Consider the following 19,315-nt stretch of genomic DNA (forward strand, 5'->3'; position numbering starts at 1 on the left):
CTCCCCCGAAACCCACAAAACGTTTTGAATTTTCAACCATCATCGAGGCAGTGCGAATCGGGCGTTCTCATTTTCACCAAAATTTCACCTTCTCATATCTCCGCTATACATTGACCAAAATCGCTCGAACTTTCAGCATCAATGCAAAATGATAATTTTTATCCACATACGAAAAATCACGAGAAACAATGAAGTACTTTTTCAGTTATTCAACATTTCATGTTTCGCTGTCTCGGAAAACTACCCTCCGATTATTTCCAGACACATCTGGTTGCACCACTAAATATTCATGAAACTTAACATACATATTCATAAGACATGGGCGGACGTAAGCAGAGTGCTGTTCGCTTTGCCGAAGACCTATTTTTGAAGTTACAAGTGAAAATAAATGAGGTGTTTTGTCAGAAATCTCAAATTGTGCGGGCGCAGCAAACGAGAATAATGACGTCATATTCTAAGAAAAACTGATTTGCGCTTGCACAATGAATGGACATTCCCATGGGTAAGCACTATTTAGCACCTGTCCCGCTTCATCATGAATATTCATCATTTACATGTATCCGTAATACCATGGAAATGCATGATTTTTACATTTCCCGGCAAAACTGAACATTTTTCCATCTCCCGGCGAGACATTTTAACATTCCCTGTCGATGCAATTTTTCGAGATTTCTATATTTCCCGGCAATACGCTTTTACATTCTATGGCACATATCCAGCATTCTGCCATTTACTAGTACAGTAACTTACTGCCTGATGAATATTCATGATGAAGCGGGACGGGTGCCCAAATAGTGCTTACCGTTCCCATGCTGCTTCGATCCAGCGAGCTGACTGGTCGATGCGTACTGTGCGATGCGAGGTGGCTGCTGCGGATGCCTAGTACACTGCACATACATGCATGAGAGTGGGCCACGGGGTGTCGATAAGTAGCAGCATGTGCTGCAGGGGACTCTGCCACCTCATAAACAAGCACTTACTTTATCAAAACTGGCCTATTAAAAAGAAAGTAGCGAAAATGTGAATATCTACCAGCTATGATACCACTTGTAAATTCATGACATTGGATTTTTCGGACTTTACGCAGATTTTACAGCACTAGTACGTAACAATACAACTACGAATTTCCAGTACGAGTTAATACGATCAGAGTACAGGTGATGTGAGTGCCACAAAGATGTGGGCACGTGGGACTGTACCCTGTCTTCCCGTGTGCGAATGACTATGAAATTTTGTGCTGGGAACGAAGGTAGAAAGTGCACCTCTTTCGATTATTTCCAGACATATCCGGACGCATGACTTCTCGAATGTGATATTTTAGAGTTCCGTAAAGAAATACATACTTAGTAACATACTTGAAAGTTTTTTGTTGTTCACGAAGTCAAAATGTGAAATTTTAGCAACGATTTCTGACAATTATTTTCCGTTTTGAGAGTGAAGTTCTGCTCCATTTTGGAATATTTTATCGTCGTTATTTAAACAAGGTAACATTTGGCAGGTTAAAATTAGGTTTTTACTTTTCATAACTGTTTGGATTATCAAAAAATATGAATAGTAAAGTTACAGCAGTTTTGCTGCGACACTTTCCGAGCGGTTTTCGTGCAAAACATGTTCACTCAAGAGGAATGCGAGGTCACGTCAAAATGAAAACAGCGAGTTAATTGCACCCGTCCGCTGTGACTGTATATGCAGGACCACAAGTAAACCTTTGTCTGCTGACTGACACGACCGAATAGGGTTGTTCGTGCTGACTAATGAAACATTATATAGAGGGCAAAACCTTGTACACTATGGGAGACAGCAAACAAAATTTTGATTTTAATGTGCTGTTCTCTTGGTAACAAATATATTGACCTCAAAATAGGACTTCAAAATACTTGAATGTGTGGTGTGTGTGTCTATGAGCGGTTACACACGGTCAAAAATTTGTCATTTGAATGATGATTCCAGTGAAAAATAATTCTAATGACGAATTTTTAGCACGTGTGGAAGCAAATTAGAATCATGAATGCTAACCACAATCACGAATTCAAATTCTAGTCCGGAGGTGAATTCCAGTGAAGTTTCACTCAAATTATGGTGCGAAATTTGCGTGTGTAATGATTGACCTCCAAAACATCTTTTGAGGGGCGGAGCTTACGTGACCTTTCAAGCACTTCCGTACGCGCTATAGAACCTCGTTGTTTTGATTGACAAGTCACCAAGGATTACGTAACGCCTTCGCTCGAGTATTCGAATTCTAATCACAGTTTTCGAGCGAGCGTGTGTAAGGTCCGATAATTCTAAAGACGAATTGCAATCATCATTACAATGATGATTTAAGTTACGAATTTTCTCTCGTGTGTAACCGATCTATGTCTATAAGTGATCTCCCCTCCCCCCCCCCCAAAAAAAAAAAGAAAAAAGAAAAAAGGGGGTAATGCTAACATTTATGTGCAAGTCTCAATGGTATAGAGTTTTGTATGCAATGAAAAGGGAACACTGTCGCTGACAAATGAAAAAAGCAATAGGCTGTCCACAGGCACAGCACACTGCTTTCTATAACATTGTATATTTTCTGACAAATTTCAATATGAAAATAACCCAGCCTGCAGGCTGAGCCAGCCTGAGCATATTGGCCACAATGCTCTCTGTTCTACTGGTAGGACCAATCACTTTCCAATCTACATTCCAATGCATCATCATCAATTCACCGGCCTCCTCTGATTCTGATACTTTCAATTTCATCTCCTCCTCTATCCAAGCAGTCGTGCTCCGACTCTGTTTCCCCTAATATGTCTCAGCCCTATGGCTCATCCCATATCCTAATCTCATTCTCCACTTATTCTCTCTCTCCCCATCGCCTCGATCTCTTCCCCCTATCTTGCTGGCATGGCCTTACAAACATTCATATAAAATATCAACCACGTCATTTTTCTTTGCAGGGTCTGCACATTTGAATAGTCCCTGCATGCAGCGTTTGCTACATCTCAAATGGCAGGTTACACTGTAGTTTTGAGGAGTATTCACATTGAGTGAACAGATTCTCTTTCAATATATCATTTGCTTCAAATGCATTCGTCTATTGCATACAACTGTCTATCCATTGGTATTATTTGTACAATTGTTGTTGGATCTTTGCATTTTCTATAAAAACTCACTGGAGTCAACATCGCATGGATTTAAAAGTGATATTTCATAATTGCTGCTGGCATTTAATGCATATTGTGTAGGCAAGAACTTTTGCTTCCATTTTAATTTTGTGTGAATCTTGGCTCTTGCAAAATTTGTGAAATCAAAATACATGTGAACATTTCTTGTTTTACAGTAATAACTTCTATTTGTATGTTGCAACCTACATAAGTGATAAAAATAAAACAAAACCAAGTTTTAAACATCATCTTCATCACACTTCATCTTGAGGTGATCACTGTCATAAGAACTTTGTGTTCTCTAACTTTTCGAAACATGTAGCAGTTTAATAATTTCATAAACATTGTGCGATTAACATCTGCAAGATGGAAATTTCAAGCCTTCAGATGAAGTATATTACAAAATTCGGTTCACAACAGTCACTTTTCAGACTTCAGTCAATCAGCAAATTCATATACATGAACAAAAGGAGAACTGTTGGCAATGTAATCAAAATTCCACAAAACTTCTGATGAATTATTCAAAAGATTCTTGTCAACTATTAAACGTTCAATGACAGTATGGAAACCGCTGAACCAACGTGTCATCGTCAAAGCAAGAATCGCTCCCTCTGATGTTTCATATATTAAAAAGTATGTGGAAGTTTCTTTTTGAATGGACTCCTCGTAGCTACTTTCAGGAGATTAAGATTGCCATGTGCTTTACGTTTCACATTATGAAAGAATCTTTAATACCTTCATCCTCATCTTGACAATAAAAAGCATCACCTATAAAGCAACCACATCCAGTGTACCACCAACACTTTTAGTCCCGTCTTTCTATACTGGGAAAATCAGAGCAGGAGGCTGTAAAGAGCTATATAGATCCGAGCAGACAGCATATATAGAGGGCTTGTTAAGTCAGTCTGACCAATATCAATAGTCATTTTTAAGATGATAATAGCCATTCAAAGATGGAGTTAAGAATTGATGCATCCCTCTTGCTTGAAGTAACCATATTTTAGACACTCAAGACTCCACTAAGGAAAAGTAAATGGAAGTTTGGCACACGGTGCACATTCAAAACATAAAATACTAATTGCTTTAAAGTTGTAAAACTAATCCTGACATTTGATAAAATATATGTAACTGAAAAAAATTACTTTTCTTACGTTAGACATAGCAACCAATAATACAAAAACTATACTAAATCACCCTTTGAGACAGCTGCAGTTTACTGTTTCATGTGTATATTTCTATAATGATGCAATATCCGTTTTCATAGCAGATCTATTGAAAGTTAACATTAAAGACCACAATCACAAAGTAACATATTGAAAGAGTATAAAATCTGTCTTGTTTCAAAAACGTATTGCAAAAATCAATAACAGTGTATTGTACAAGGCTCAGTAAGTAGGATATCATCCATATGTCGGCGTTCATTGCATACTCTTCAGCTAACTCCGTCGGGGTGATACGGTGCAATTAACTCCGCGAAAAGGGGCGTAAGCTTTTGAATTCGTAATGGTCATCTAAGCGCTGTGCGGAGCGAAGAACAAAAAATCTTGAAATTCCACCTCCTTGTATCTTTCTTATTTTACCACCAAATCCCTTGAAACTTCACATATGTATAACATCTAATATGAATATGTCATCCTTCATCTGAATTTGGGGAGAAAATGCTGTTGTATCTTTCAAAATATTTGTATGTTTCTGTTTGAGTCGATCGTGGGAAAGGGTTAGGATTACTTCCTGACACAAGTCTGCTACTGCATGATTGATTAACATATTGCTAGTCTGTATACCCCAGACTAACTTCCTGCAAAGTTTTTTTTTGCGCAATTAGTAGTTAGGTATAAATGAGAGCAAATAGACAACCAAATTTAAGAGAAAATACTGTCCATGTACAACTAGATCATCCTTCTGTGCATGCGTTCTCTACTGGTCATCACACGCTTAGCCAATCAGCGATGTCAGGTTCAGTGCAAGGCGACGGGGTTCAGTTTCGTCCACAAGGTGGTGAGTAGGTGAGAGACGAACCCTGCAATGTGCTTCAACTGTTTCATGCAGCACGAAAACCGATACATGGGACTGCGTAACGCTTACGCTATGGATTGTACGTGGGTCACAAATGACAGTGATCTCAATTTTTTTCCTGACATAACTGTGCAACAAATATTACAGGAAAGATATTTGGAACACAGAATGGACATATTACCGCAAGTCATATACCGAAGTTCATTTTTGGGCAATGAAGAAAAATGTGAGAAAATAACATGTTTTTTAAGACCAAATTAATTTTTTGGAAGCTACATTTCAACATTTAATTTCACAGGTTTATCCTCTTCATCAAACTGAAAATAACATGTTTTTTAAGACCAAATTTATTTTTTGGAAGCTACATTTCAACATTTAATTTCACAGGTTTATCCTTTTCATCAAACTGAAAATAACTAGGAGAATAGTTTCTCCTTCAATTTGCTGTATAGATTTTATCATTTGCACAAATACACTATAGATCTTTGTACACACCAAATTTGACCTTCACAGCTTAAACGCTTCAGTTTGATACAAACATCTGTGGTTACTATTGCAATACTTTTTTTGATACTAACACAATGGTGTCTTGCATATCTACACCTATAGATCATACATACTAAATTTGTTAAGTTGTAATTTGTTTAAGTTTTGGTAAAAGTGAGGTTACCATGGTAATACTTTGTTTGGCAAACACAAAAATCAGGTCTCCACATCTATACCTCAATGCCATAATGTCCACCAAATTTGATTTCCATCACTTCACAATTGTGAAGGTACCTCACTCCACAAAATTTTCAAGGATATATGTAGTCAGATAAAAATACAGTGTCTTGCATAACTACACCTTAGATCAGGCCTCGAATTAACCGACGTCCACCGACGGCCATGGCCGTCGGTGCTCCTCTCGTTGGCCGCAATGCCTTTTTTTCCTTGATCAAAGTTACGGCCAAAAAAAATGTGCCCTTTTTCTTGTGGCCGTGGTGCCCTTTTAGAATGACAATTATTATTTATGACGTATAATATACCCTTTCTCAAAGTCTACACTTTAATAAGCTTGAACAACTTTCCTGATCTCAAATATCATACCTTCAGTTCACTCGCGTCCCAATATATCTGATTCAAACTCAAAGTATCTTTCCGAGATACGAGACGACGTGTACGTACATGTACGCCCGACCGGCTTTTACCATCCCGACTGCCTCCACAGCGCAGCAGCCATACAGTGGTGTATCTAGGGGGGGGCAAGGGGGGCACGTGCCCCGGGCGCCACTCCTTGGGGGCGCAAAAAAACGAGAAAAAAAACGAAGAAGAAGAAGAAGAAAAAAAAAAGAAAAAAAAAACGAAGAAGAAGAAAAAAGAAAAGAAAAGAAGAAGAAGAAGAAGAAGAAGAAAAAACCTCGCCCGGAAGGGGGGGGGGGCAGAAAACCAAATCAAACAGGATAAAAACAAAACATGATGATGACGCGGACAAAATGACAATGTTTATTGTGTTCACACAAAAATTCCATGTTCTGTGAGCTGAAATACAAAAATTTTCGGCTCGCTCGCTGCGCTCGCTCGCCAAAATTTATGTAAAAAAGAAGGTAAGAACAAAACGTGATGATGACAAAATGAAAGTGTCTATTGTGTTCACACATGTCATTTTATATCTAGCAGGCAAAATGTTTCACGGAGCAGCAGCTGCAATTTCTTTCGTTCTGAAGCGATCGCCAATTGGATCAAAAGAAGGCGCCAACAGGGGGGGGGGGGGAGCAAAAAAAACCCAAATCAAACAAGGTAATAACAAAACGTAATAATGACACGGAAATATACAAATTTCGGCTCACTCGCTCGTACTAATTTAGAGTCCTCAGTTTGTTGGTATAAATCGTTATCTATAAGGCCGTCACTATATCTTGATTAGAATTGCAAGATTCAATAAGCAAAAAATGACAAGAGTTTCATGATTTGTAAGCTGAAATACAAAAATTTTTGGCTCGCTCGCTACGCTCGCCGATTGGATCAAAAGAGGACGCCAACGGTTTCGAACTTACGAGGGAGGGGGGCGCAAAAAAAATAAAAAAGATAAGAAAAAAACGTAATGATGACGCAGAAATATACAAATTTCGGCTCACTCGCTCGTACTAATCTAGAGTATTTTTCAAGTCCTCAGTTTGTCGGTATAAATCGTAATCTATAAGGTTGTCACTATAATTGTGAGATTTAATAAGCAAAAAAATTACAAGAATTCCATGTTTTGTAAGCTGAAATACAGAAATTTTCGGCTCGCTCGCTGCGCTCGCTCGCCAAAATTTATATTAAAAAAAGATAAGAATAATACGTGATGATGACGAGGACAGAATTATGCAAATTTCAGCTCACTCGCGCGCACTAATTTAGAGTATTTTTTCTCAGTTTTTTGGTCCTCAGTTTTTTGGTATAAATCGTTATCTATAAGGCCGTCACTATATCTTGATTAGAATTGTAAGATTTGGTAAGCAAAAAATGACAAGAATTCCATATTTGTAAGCTGAAATACAAAAATTTATCAAATCTATCAAAATTCATTACATTTAAATCACCCTCAAAAGATCCCTTTTAAGTGCTTGAAAAAGCATCATGTGGCCTTAAAGTCCCTACCGGGATGGGGATGGGGTTGAACACTTTTTCAGAAATTAGGGGCGCAATTTTCGTGCTTGCCCCGGGCGCCGTTTTCCCCAGATACGCCACTGCAGCCATAGAGTTACTAGCTAGGCAGCGGCGGGCCGGAGCAAGTGGTCGCAAGCCATGCTAAAAAATGCCAGGCCTGTCGGACGGCTGCGAGCATTGCAATCTCTCTTGCTCTGCATTCATGCCCGCATGCTCAAAGCAAAATGACGCCGGAAGTGCTCCAAAGTGAGCGCAGCGTACGCGTTGAGAACATACTGTATTACAGAACCTACATCGTACTGCGTATGGCCTACTGCCTAATGTCGTCTGCTGCGGAGAGATCTTACGCATGCGTGAGCTGCTGGAGTGTAGCAGCACGGTCGATAGCATACAGCTCTATGGGGCATTCACATCACGTATAAACACCCAACATGCCCTTTCCAATGTGGCCTTGGTGCCCCTCTGACTGACCTAAGTGCCCTGGCCTCTTGGAAAAAGTGCCCTTTTCTAAATGGCCTTGCCCCTCCAAAATCCTATTTCGAGGCCTGTTAGATCATGATACATACCGAATTTGAAATTGCTTAAATACTGTAGAAGTAACTCACTTCACATGGTTTTGGTAGAATAATATTTACCATGGCAACGCTTTGTCTGACAAACACAAAAAACCTGTCTTCCACATCTATACCTCAATGCCATAGTGTCCACCAAATTTGATTTCAATTGCTTCAAAATTGTGGAAGTAAATTCATTTCACAAGATTTTCAAGAAAATAGGCATGATACGACAATGCCTTGTCAGGTACAAACACAAAGGGTGTCTTGCATAACTACACCTATAGATCATTATACATCGCACATACCAAAATTTGAAATAAATTGCTTGAATACTGTGGAAGTGGTTCACTCCACAAGTTTTGGGAAAATTGTGCCTACCATGACAATGCTTTCTCTGACAAACATAAAAAAAAACATGTCTTGCACATCCACACCTCAATGTCATCATGTACCCTTAGTTTCACCTAACTGTAAGAGTGGGAAATTTTGCGGCATGGAAATTTTTGCATATTCCGCGTAAACAGACACTCGCGCGAAAACTAATGCAGCAAACAATTTTGCATGCCATTTGTTCCAGTAGTTAATGTCCTGATTCCGCGGAATTAAAAACAAGCGAAATCCATCTTACCCGCCGAGCGCAAAAATATCCACTTTTACAGTAAATTGCTTCAAAACTGTAGGAATTTGTGACGCAAGAATTGCAATGGACCATCCAACCGCACGCCGATTCCTGTATACCTCTTTAACACTTTGTGTATGCGGGGCGGGGCGGGGGGGGGGGGGGGGGGGGGGTATAATAACCCCATTCATTAATAGGATACAATATTTAGAAAATCTGACATTGAGTTATCATTTATACTCATAACTGCAGTTTTTCCATGAAAAGCTTGATGATAGAACCCCCCTCCCTCATTTGAGGCAGTAGTGGGCAGGCCCACATTAATGCAGTTATCACCAAGGTCATAGTTAGGCTTGCACTATTACACAAGAGTGAAATGGTTTGGTTTAAATGCTCTAGGTCCACCATGAATACAGTTTTGCATCAATGTTCAATATGCATGCAAATGGGGTCACTGCACTATATTGCACCACACTACTGGATTGTAATCATTAAGTGGTGTCCATCAACAAGGCAAATGGCAAGCAATAGCTTGCCTGCATATCGCAAAGTGATTATAGAGTTTTGTACATGAAGTTCATTGACCTTTGACCTTTGACTTTGTCAAATTTCACCAACATTTGACCTTGACTGGCATCTTTGGGCAATGTACAATTTGTATCTGTGGTGTGAGTTTCATGGTCACACTTCAATGCTGTGAAAAGTTATTGAAAGTATACAATTCACCCTGCGTTCACATTAGACCATGGAGGTGGGAAGAGAAGGAGTGGAATCTCTCTCCTGCCTTGCCTTCAGGGATTTCACGCTAGATTACAGTCTGTCCTCAATCAGGGAAAAAAAGTGGAGAAATGCTCCACTTCAGAGAACCACCATCGCTGCTGATAAGCTTCAAAATTATGTAAGACCTGCCAGATTGCTCGCTGACCATCGTAACTCATACCCCTTTCCCGCTGCCCGTCTCGGTGAACCACCAGAGGTTCCGCGGTGAATTCACCGGGGAACCTCTCGGTGAAAGTTTCAGTGCCGTCGTTTCACACTGCTCTCGGTGAAACTTTCCCCTAAACGGGTTTTCTGCTCGCAACGTGGGTGATCTTATGTACTTGAGTTTGTTGTGCATCTGCGATTTGGTTTTTTCGATCCCATGTTCAGCAAGTGTTCGGAGGAGGGACTCGTACGCGGTGCCAGCGTCAGCCGACGTCCCGTGCTCAGTTCTTCGTACACTGCTGCCTCGCTACGTAATTGAAGTAACAATCTCTCTTCGTCTTTGGTCCACGCTCCAGCCATTTGCAAAATTCCCTCAAATTTCAACAGTACAAAACGTCAACGGCTTTTTCTCCTGCACACTGTAAACCCAGCACTTGACGAGAAAAGCACAAAATACAAAAAAATCAAGCAAGAGGCGGACTGTATCACTATCACACTTTACTGGAAGAGTTAAAGGGAAGGTAAACCCCAAGAGCAATGTGGATTGAGTGAAAGCAGCAACATTAGTAGAACACATCAGTGAAAGTTTGAGGAAAATCGGACAATCGATGCAAAAGTTATGAATTTTTAAAGTTTTGGTGTTGGAACCACTGGATTAGGAGACTACTAGAGGATATGACGTATGAGTGGACAACAATACAAAGAAAATATAAAGGAAATTCAACAAAAATTCACTTTTCCAGAATTATGAAAGAGCAATGGACCAACCGCTTTCAGAAAGCAGGGGGAATAGTTGCTACCCTTAACATATGTCAATATCAAGTTGATGGAATTTGTAATTTTCATGAAAAATGGATTTTTGTAGTATTTTCTTTATATTTTCTTGGTATTGTTGTCCACTCATACGTCATAACCTCTAGTAGTCTCCTCATCCAGCGGTTCCAACACCAAAGCTTTAAAAATTCATAACTTTTGCATCGATAGTCCGATTTTCTTCAAACTTTCACTGGTGTGTTCTACAAATGTTGCTGCTTTCACTCAATCCACATTGCTCTGGGGTTTATCTTCCCTTTAAGAGCTAGACACTAGAGGAAGACGAAGGAGGAAGCATCAAAGCGATCAAGTACATTGTAAACCTATATCAGCTTTGTATACACGGCGTGCTAATTAAACAATACAATGCACAGCACGATGGAAAACAATGCTGTCGCACTGTGAACGCCACATTGCACACAAAACGACATACTATGTAGTGTCGTGTGTATGTTTACAAACACGAATTACTAGTACCCTGTACATGTGGATTTGGGAGGTCGAGTGCGCGCTAGCTAGCTGAAAACATGTGCATGACCAGAAACAAGACATGACCTTTGACATAATCTGCATATTTTCCCCGGTGTTTCACCGAGACAACCTTTCACGCTGGGCGCTCTCGGTGAACCACCGGGTGATTTCCCGTTGAACTATCGGTGTTTACCCAGGACGCTTCTCGGGTAAAAATTGCCCAAAATTTCATCGGTGTTTCACCTAGGCTTCCCCTAGGTTTCAACCGAGTGACCTTTCACACTGCGGGGTTCCCCGGGTGCCCCCAGGTGCCCCCGGGGAAGATTTTCTTCAGCGGGAAAGGGGTATCAGATCGGCAGTCCACTCTTTGAAGTTCCATGCTCCACACCGACATTTCTCGTAGGTCTTATACAGTATCCACATTTGATGAGGGAGGAGGGGTAGTAACCAGAACACCGCATGGGTGCGCAGTTACTTCTGATCACCATACCCCCTGCGCAGTAACCATTTTTGTATTCACCAGGTTGCAACGATTCTATCGATGTTCGAACGGGAAAAATCGGCCCAGAAACAGCAAAGATACGAAGTAGAGAAGTATTTTCATGTCATAATTATGAACTAATTTATGAAAAAAAATGTGCCAAGATGTGCTAACAATAACTTATATCAAAGAAAAGACCACGCTGTGACCTTTCATTTGATAGTAGTCTCACATGCGTATTCGCACATATTGGTGGCACAACAACAAGCTAAAAAAAATGTAAAAAAAAAGGAAAATACAAGAATATCAGAAAAATGGGACTCTGGGAGGTGGGTAGGAAATCGAGGGATGAGTTTAAAGTCATACTGATTGTGAGAGCATCTTGCACAGGTAGAAGATGTTGTAGGAGGCACTATGTTTATATGAGCACATCTTAGCACATTTTTTTTTCATGAATCATTTCATACTCATGACGCAAGTAGAGATGAGGGAGAAAGATCTGCCGTGACACCATGTGTATGTAGTCCTTAACCGGATCGTTGTTTGGCAGAAGAGCCTAGAAAGACGAGAATTGAAGAGGAAAGCGACATATGGGGGTTGTAAGGAGGGCAAAAAGTGAAGAGTGGGGGACAGTAATGGGCTAGAAGTTGAAGTTGCACTAGTGGAGACGGTAGAGAAAGGAACAGAGAGAGTGGTAAGGAAGAATAGAGTGAGAATCAAGTAAGATGTTCGGACATCGTTAGAAGGAGAAAGATGAAATAGAAGGGAAGAGGAAGAGGGAGGAGTTGAAAGTTGAAAAATCATGGATATAGGAGAGAGAAGTGAAGATTCATGACACCAAGAGAAGAACGACATCGGCGAACAATGTGGACTATGGAATGCGAAATCAATGGAGAAAGGACGAATGATCCCGCAAAGGAAAGGTAAGTCGAGGAGAGATGAGACTATGTTGAGAGAAGGGGGGGGGGGGAGAAAACAAAGAAAAGAAGTAAAAGAAAAAAAATTGAAATTCAAGAAGTAAACGGAGAGGGGGCTTGGGTGGATCCTAGAAATAAATGCTGCAGAGGAGAGAAAAAATGGAGAGGAAAATTGAGGACAGTTAAATCCTGAAAAGGTTCCTGTGGGAGAAATATAAAATGAGAGATTAAAATAAGGTTAAAGTGTAGTCCTGAAGGGAGAAGGCAAGAGAAATAACCTGTGAAGAAAACTGTAAATTAATACAAGTGGTCCTGAAAAGGACCGTTGGGTTGTATGGAAGGAAGAAATAAAATGAAAAAAAAAAGAAGAGAACAGAACAGAAAAGAAAAGAAAAGATAAGATAAGTAGCATAGAAACAGACAAAAGTGTAGGAGAGAGAGAGGAAAGAGAAATGAAATACTGAGTAAAAGGTGCTAGTGAAGGTAGAGCAAGATGTCTAGTTATAAGAATAACTAGGAGAACTGAGGAACTTGACGTTTCGGGCAGGTTGACTGTCCTTCCTCAGAAGTGAAGCGTGACCTGAGAAGAGGTGGGCTATATATGGAGAATGCGGACCTAGATGGAAGTGGTCAGTTGAAGTGGTGGAAGTGGTCGGTTACAACCCCCATATGTCGCTTTCCTCTTCAATTCTCCTCTTTCTAGGCTCTTCTGTCAAACAACGATCCGGTTAAGGACTACATACACATGGTGTCACTGCAAATCTTTCTCCCTCATTCACTTCACCATGCAAACCTTCAAACAACAGCAAGTAGAGATGTTCACCTTCCTGATGATTCAAGCTAGAGTAAGAGCACAACGTGAAACACGAAACAATAATTATGTGGTGCCATTTCTTATTCTGAAATGAGAATCAAGCCTCCGTGTGCTTCGTCGGAAAAGCACGCCAATTTTGCGTGCTTGATACTGGAATTGAGCTCCCTTTTTATTGTTATAATGGGTGTTTTGTTGGATGACTCAATGTGATTTTTGTGCCATAAAAAGAAGAAAGTGATATACTAGAATGCTGAATGAAAAAGGAAATTATGTCACCAAAATTTGGTGTACGTACGACTGAGTGAAATAAGATTACCCCCCCCCCAAAAAAAAAGAAGGGTTTGTTCTCCGTCATTTGGTTGTGTAATATTTTCTTTGTTCAGCAATTGCGCATCACATTGCCTGCATGTTTTGGTTCTTTTTTATTTTAAATCAGAAAAACAAAATAGAAAAGAGGAGAAACATTCAAAGCAATTAAAGACAATTTTTTTTTGTCATGATGTAGGTTTCGTTAATGAAAAAATGGAATATTCCGAAACACGCAATTTTCTTCACCTAATAGATATAGATGATCGCAAATGTAAAAATGAACTAGACTTGGAATTTGTCAACGCTGACAAATTAGGTGATCCGAAATATTCGGAAATGAAAGTTATGACCTTTGACCCTAATCTACCTAGAAAAGACAGTGTCTGATGAAGTAGTTATTTTATGAAAAGATGTACTTGACATGGACTAAACATGTGCAAAATGTGGGGGTGAAAGGGCGTGTTTTTCTTGAGCTATTGCAAAGAAAGTCACCAAAAGAAAGACATATCTCCCAATATTGAAGCTAAGCGTCAATTTCAACCAGGTCTTTGGACGTAATCTCGACTTCCAATAAGAATATTAAATGGATCACATGAATGATAGCCCAAAGTTTCATCTACAACATACTAAAATCTGGGAGAATTCACTGAAGGAAAAATTAGCTAGTGCTCTATAAAGACAGTCATGTCATTTTTCATTTCCAGAAAAAATGTACTCCCATAGAGATCATGAGAATCAGGCATGATCCTCTTATCTATGATGTACATACGACCACCTATCTGTTACAGTATGCTATTATTTCCTATAAATGCCCATAGACTGAACTAAAATTTTGACACAAATGGCCTACCATACACTGCCTGTGTCCGCCGGGTCACACGCACGTAACCCGTCACCCACCATGACACTTCCTCCAGTTCCACACACCAAGAGAAAACCCGCAACCGGGACACGCAGACATGTCGCGCTGCGAGGCGAGGGGTAGGAGGGGGGACACAGATAGGTGGTCATATATACCTCGTAGATAAGAGGATCACACCTGATCCTCATGATCTACTATCAGTTATCTACTATCTGTTACAGTATGCTAAACCGACAAGGACTAAGCGGGAGGCTTGGCTGCAAAGGGCAGTGTATTAGCTGGACTGAGCCGCCGACAGCAGGGCTGCCCGAGAGAAAGAGAGCACTGTGGCGGGGATGTCCTGGAGATAAAAGGAGATGAAGGAGTTCGGGGAGCGCCAGTAAGCTGCCTTCTCAATCTCAATGGACACACCGTTGAACAGGGCCCAAGAGGCACAAATCCCCCTGGCATTGTGTGCATGGGGCGACACGCCAGGCGAGAGGGCATCCAGGCCAGCCGCACTGATGGCGGCAACAATCCACTTCAAGACGGTGTCTCTCGAAGCCAGCAAAAAGGGTTCTTTCGTTATCACGAAGAGCTGATCACCGGAGCGATGGTCTTTAGTTGCGTGCCCAATAGTACTTGAGTGCACGCTCCGGACACCAGACCTTATCCTCCACCACCGAAGAGTGGGCTTAACAGCGGTTGGATATGAATCTCAACCAGCAGGAAGCCAGCTGTCTGGTTCTTCGCCACATAGGACGGTTTGGGAATGAGGTGCACCCCTGCGTGTTCCCAATGCACATGCCCCGGCGCCGCCGATAGTACGTGCAAGGCACTGCGGCGCTGACCAGAGGCAATTGCCTCGAGAAAGACTGTTTTAATGGTCACATCTCTAAGGGAGGTCTCAGCAAGGGGCTCGAAAGGCACCCGAGGGAGGTTCCACGACGGCAGCAACTCCAGGAAGAAAGCACCAACCAGGCTTGTCAGGGAGGGGGCAGTTGAGACACTGGCCCCGTCCGCGAACCCGGCATGAATGACCATGTTAGACGAATGGTAACCACGGATGGTCGAGACAGTTAAACCCTTATCAAAAAGGGAAATCAGAAAGTCTGGAACATCCCTTAAGCCCTTTTTACACTTGTGTTTCTTAACCCCATACTTTCTCTGACCTAAGACTATCGTTAGTCCCGTACCAATTTTTCAGCGTTTTACACTCACCAACAAATCCCGTACTAAGCTCTTGTCCTGGGCTAAGGAGAAAACTGACCTTTTTATACTCATATTTCTTAGCCCCGTACTTTCCAAACCACATGAATATTCATGATTACGATGTGCACTGTACAAGTACATGCACGCACCGGCAGCACTTGATTACCTCGTTTCTGATTGGTCAGTGGGGGGTCGGACTTCGTCTCCGTCGCTTAGCCCCGGATTATTTATTTTTTTTGTTCTGTTTACACTCACTTGCTTGGTACCGCAATTGCAGTGCTAACCCTGCTATTTTGCAGGGCCAGATAGTACGGGATTATCGGTGGGGCTAGCCCACTTTGGCAAAAACAAGTGTAAACAGAAAGTGGGCTAAGGAAAGTCCGGTACCAACGGTGGGGCTAAGCCCCCCCCCCCCCCCCCTTAGCCCCACCGTTGGTACAGGACTAAGCAAAAATTTGCAAGTGTAAAAAGCCCTTTAGAGGTGCAGAACGGGATCCATCCCGTGTGATTCGCACAAGCTAAAGTATCCAGCCAAATGAGAATTATACGATTCATGGGTGGACTTCCATCAGCTGCGAGCAACGAAAGTCGAAGCCCACTCTGAAAGGCCCGCCTGAGCTCCAGATTCCCTGACAATGCCAAGCAGTCAGGTCGAGTGTGGCCGGCCGGGGGTGCAGGGCCCCCAACACTGGCTGGGAGATCAGGTCCGGGCGAGCAGGGAGGAGCCTCGGGTTCCCCATTAATAGGCCCATCAGTTCGAGGAACCACGTCCTCTTGGGCCACCACAGTGCAATAAGGATGGTCGCTTGGTCCTGCCTCACCTTCCACAGAGCGCGGGGAGAGCGAATGGTGGGAAGGCATAGCCCCTTCCACTGGAAGGAGAAGGCGTCTATCTGCCAGGCTGCCGGGTCCTGCACTCTCGTGCAGTACATTGGCAGCTGTGCATTCAGCTCTGAGGTAAACAGATCCACACCTAGTGGGGGAAGCTGACACACCAGCAGTTGCATGACATGTGGGTGGAGCGTCTAGTCAGAAAGGAGAACCCGGCCTCGGGACAGAAAGTCTGCGATCAGGTTATCATGACCTGGTATGTACGATGCGATGGGGAAGACTTCCATGCGTTGGCACCACCTCCACAGCTCCGCCACTAGGGCATTCAGGTGTGTGGAGTGTGTGCCTTCCTGCTTGTTGACATACACTGCTACAAAAAACATTGTCTGTGTGTATCAACACAGCCCGGCTGCAGATCAGCGGCAGAAAATGGGAGAGGGATAAGGCAACAGCCTTGAACTCCAGCACATTGATATGAGGGAAGGTGGCCAAGCGGCACCAGTCCCCATACGCATGCAGCCCCTGACAGTGCCCGCCCCATCCCATGTGGGAGGAATTGGTGGTCACTGTGATGGAGGGCTGCAGGGGCTGCAGAGGATTGCCCCTGTCCAAGAACTACGGGCAGCACCAGTGCCTGAGTAGCAGGCGGGCGGCCAGGGGCAGGGGTACCAGCCTTGTCAGGGGATCCTGTGATGGGTGGTAATGTCTGAGAAGGTGGATCTGTAGCGGTCGCATGTGCAGCCGGCAGTCCAGCAGCACGTCGACCAGGCTCACCAGGTATCCTAGGAACTGAAGCCAGGTCCTGGCTGGCACCTGCCGCCGCTGCCTGAGGCCGCACCCATGATCGTAGCCACCCGAGCCAGGCTGGGGCGCGCCAGCTGTCGGGGGATATCAATCACCACACCCAGGAAGGTCGGGCACTGTGTATGCATGGGCTCAGGGAATTACCAATTAATTCTCAACATCAAGAGAATCAACCGACACATCAATGAAGATCACTTCCGTATGCAGACCTTGGCATAGGCAGCCAGGCGCATGGTAGACCTTGCCACGACCGCCATGTGAGTCCATCGACTATCCTCTTGGAGGAAGGCGCGACGACGGAGGGGGTTAACCCTGCCCACATAATCCCCTAGAGCCAGGAGCTCCGGGGAGAGGGTCTCGGGTGAAAGGTAGCGGGCCATGTCCCTGGGCTGGAAAGTGAATGCTCGCCGCAGGCTGGGGGTACCCCCCTTGGGATACGACTCACGGGCGATACGCCCGTACTCGTCCTTAAAGTCCGCCGTTAGGGGGATACCAGGCTGCACTGCTGATCACCCCCCCCCCCCCCCCCGGAACAGCCGGGGACACCGGGGGCTGCTGCTCTGCCGGGTCCACGCGAACAGTGTAAAAGTCTTTGAGGTATCAAAGAAGCAAAGTCTCCGCCTCACTGAGATGTCTCAACCCAGGCGGGGCCTCAGTCCCAAAAAGGGACAGCGCCGCTGAGGAGACCGACATCGAGTCCCACTCGGATGTGACTGTAGGAGACCAATACAGCTCGGAGAGGAGGGGCACGGGCGGGGCTGGCGGCAGTGTCGGGGGAGAGGCCCCCGCAGACAGTGTGCTACAGCCCACCGGGGCTCGGGTCGCCAGGCCTGGGGACGGGCGGGGGAGCCGAGACGGTGGCAGAGGAAGCCCATCCACAGCAGGTGCGCCTACCGCTGGAGCTAGGCCACTGCCAGCCGCAGCTGGGGGTTCAAGCAAGGGCACCAGGTGGGCATCTGCCGGTATGGAGAACGTTTCTTCCCCAGGCGGAGCACCGAGCGTCGTCGGGGCATGGCTCGCACCCACCCGCTGGCGGGGGAGCGGCTCGTCAAGCGACTTTGCGGTATCCACGGGCACGGGAGGAGCGGAGGATCGGAAGACAGCCAAGCCTCAAGCAGAGCCCATGTCAGGTCATTCCACATGGAGCAAACCACGCAGGGGTTAGGACGGGAGCACTGCCTGTGCAACAGGCAACACGCGTGCATATCCCAGTCCGGCAATCCCCGGCGGCAGTTCTGGCATCTAAGAGTCATTCCTGTATATGAGAGAAAAGACTCAGAAACAGAGCACTATATATATAAATATAAACATGCATAAGTACTGAGTCAATTGTAGACAAAAATCATGTGTACAAGACAAGGGGCGGGAATTGAACAAGCGCTGTGCAAACAAGATGGTCTACGTTGAAGGAACAGCGACAAAACGCCTATGAATAGTAATGAATACATGAAACATGTACGAAAAGCAGTACCAGAAACTCTGGATCCCATAAAGAACATACGTTAATTATGGCCAAGGTGGCCCACCATAGGCGAAAACGCGTGTTATTTTCATCTTGATTCATGCACTGTGCTCTGTATCCACATGGAGCACGCACAGCCAGTGACTACTCGACTCATCTGTACGCAGCTAACCGCGAGCAGGAAATGGCAGACAGTTTTTCTGCTACCGCTGCTTTTTACTGCCAAAATAGGCAAATACTCGGCTTTGTCACCACAGTACATTATTCAGACACACATCGTATTGGAATATAAACGAACTTTCTTTGATATCGATGAGCATTGGTGTGGCATCATTGCAATACAATAGGGCTTCTTCGAGTAAGTGTTAGACATCGCCAAACAGTCGTTAGTTTTGGGCTTGCGTGTGCATGATTTCATGGGTTTGTTGAAGGGAAAATGTGGAGAAAGAAGGTGGCTTCAAAATTATTTGCCAGCCCGATTC

Source organism: Diadema setosum, chromosome 19, assembly GCF_964275005.1.
Source record: "Diadema setosum chromosome 19, eeDiaSeto1, whole genome shotgun sequence".
NCBI lineage: Eukaryota > Metazoa > Echinodermata > Echinoidea > Diadematoida > Diadematidae > Diadema > Diadema setosum.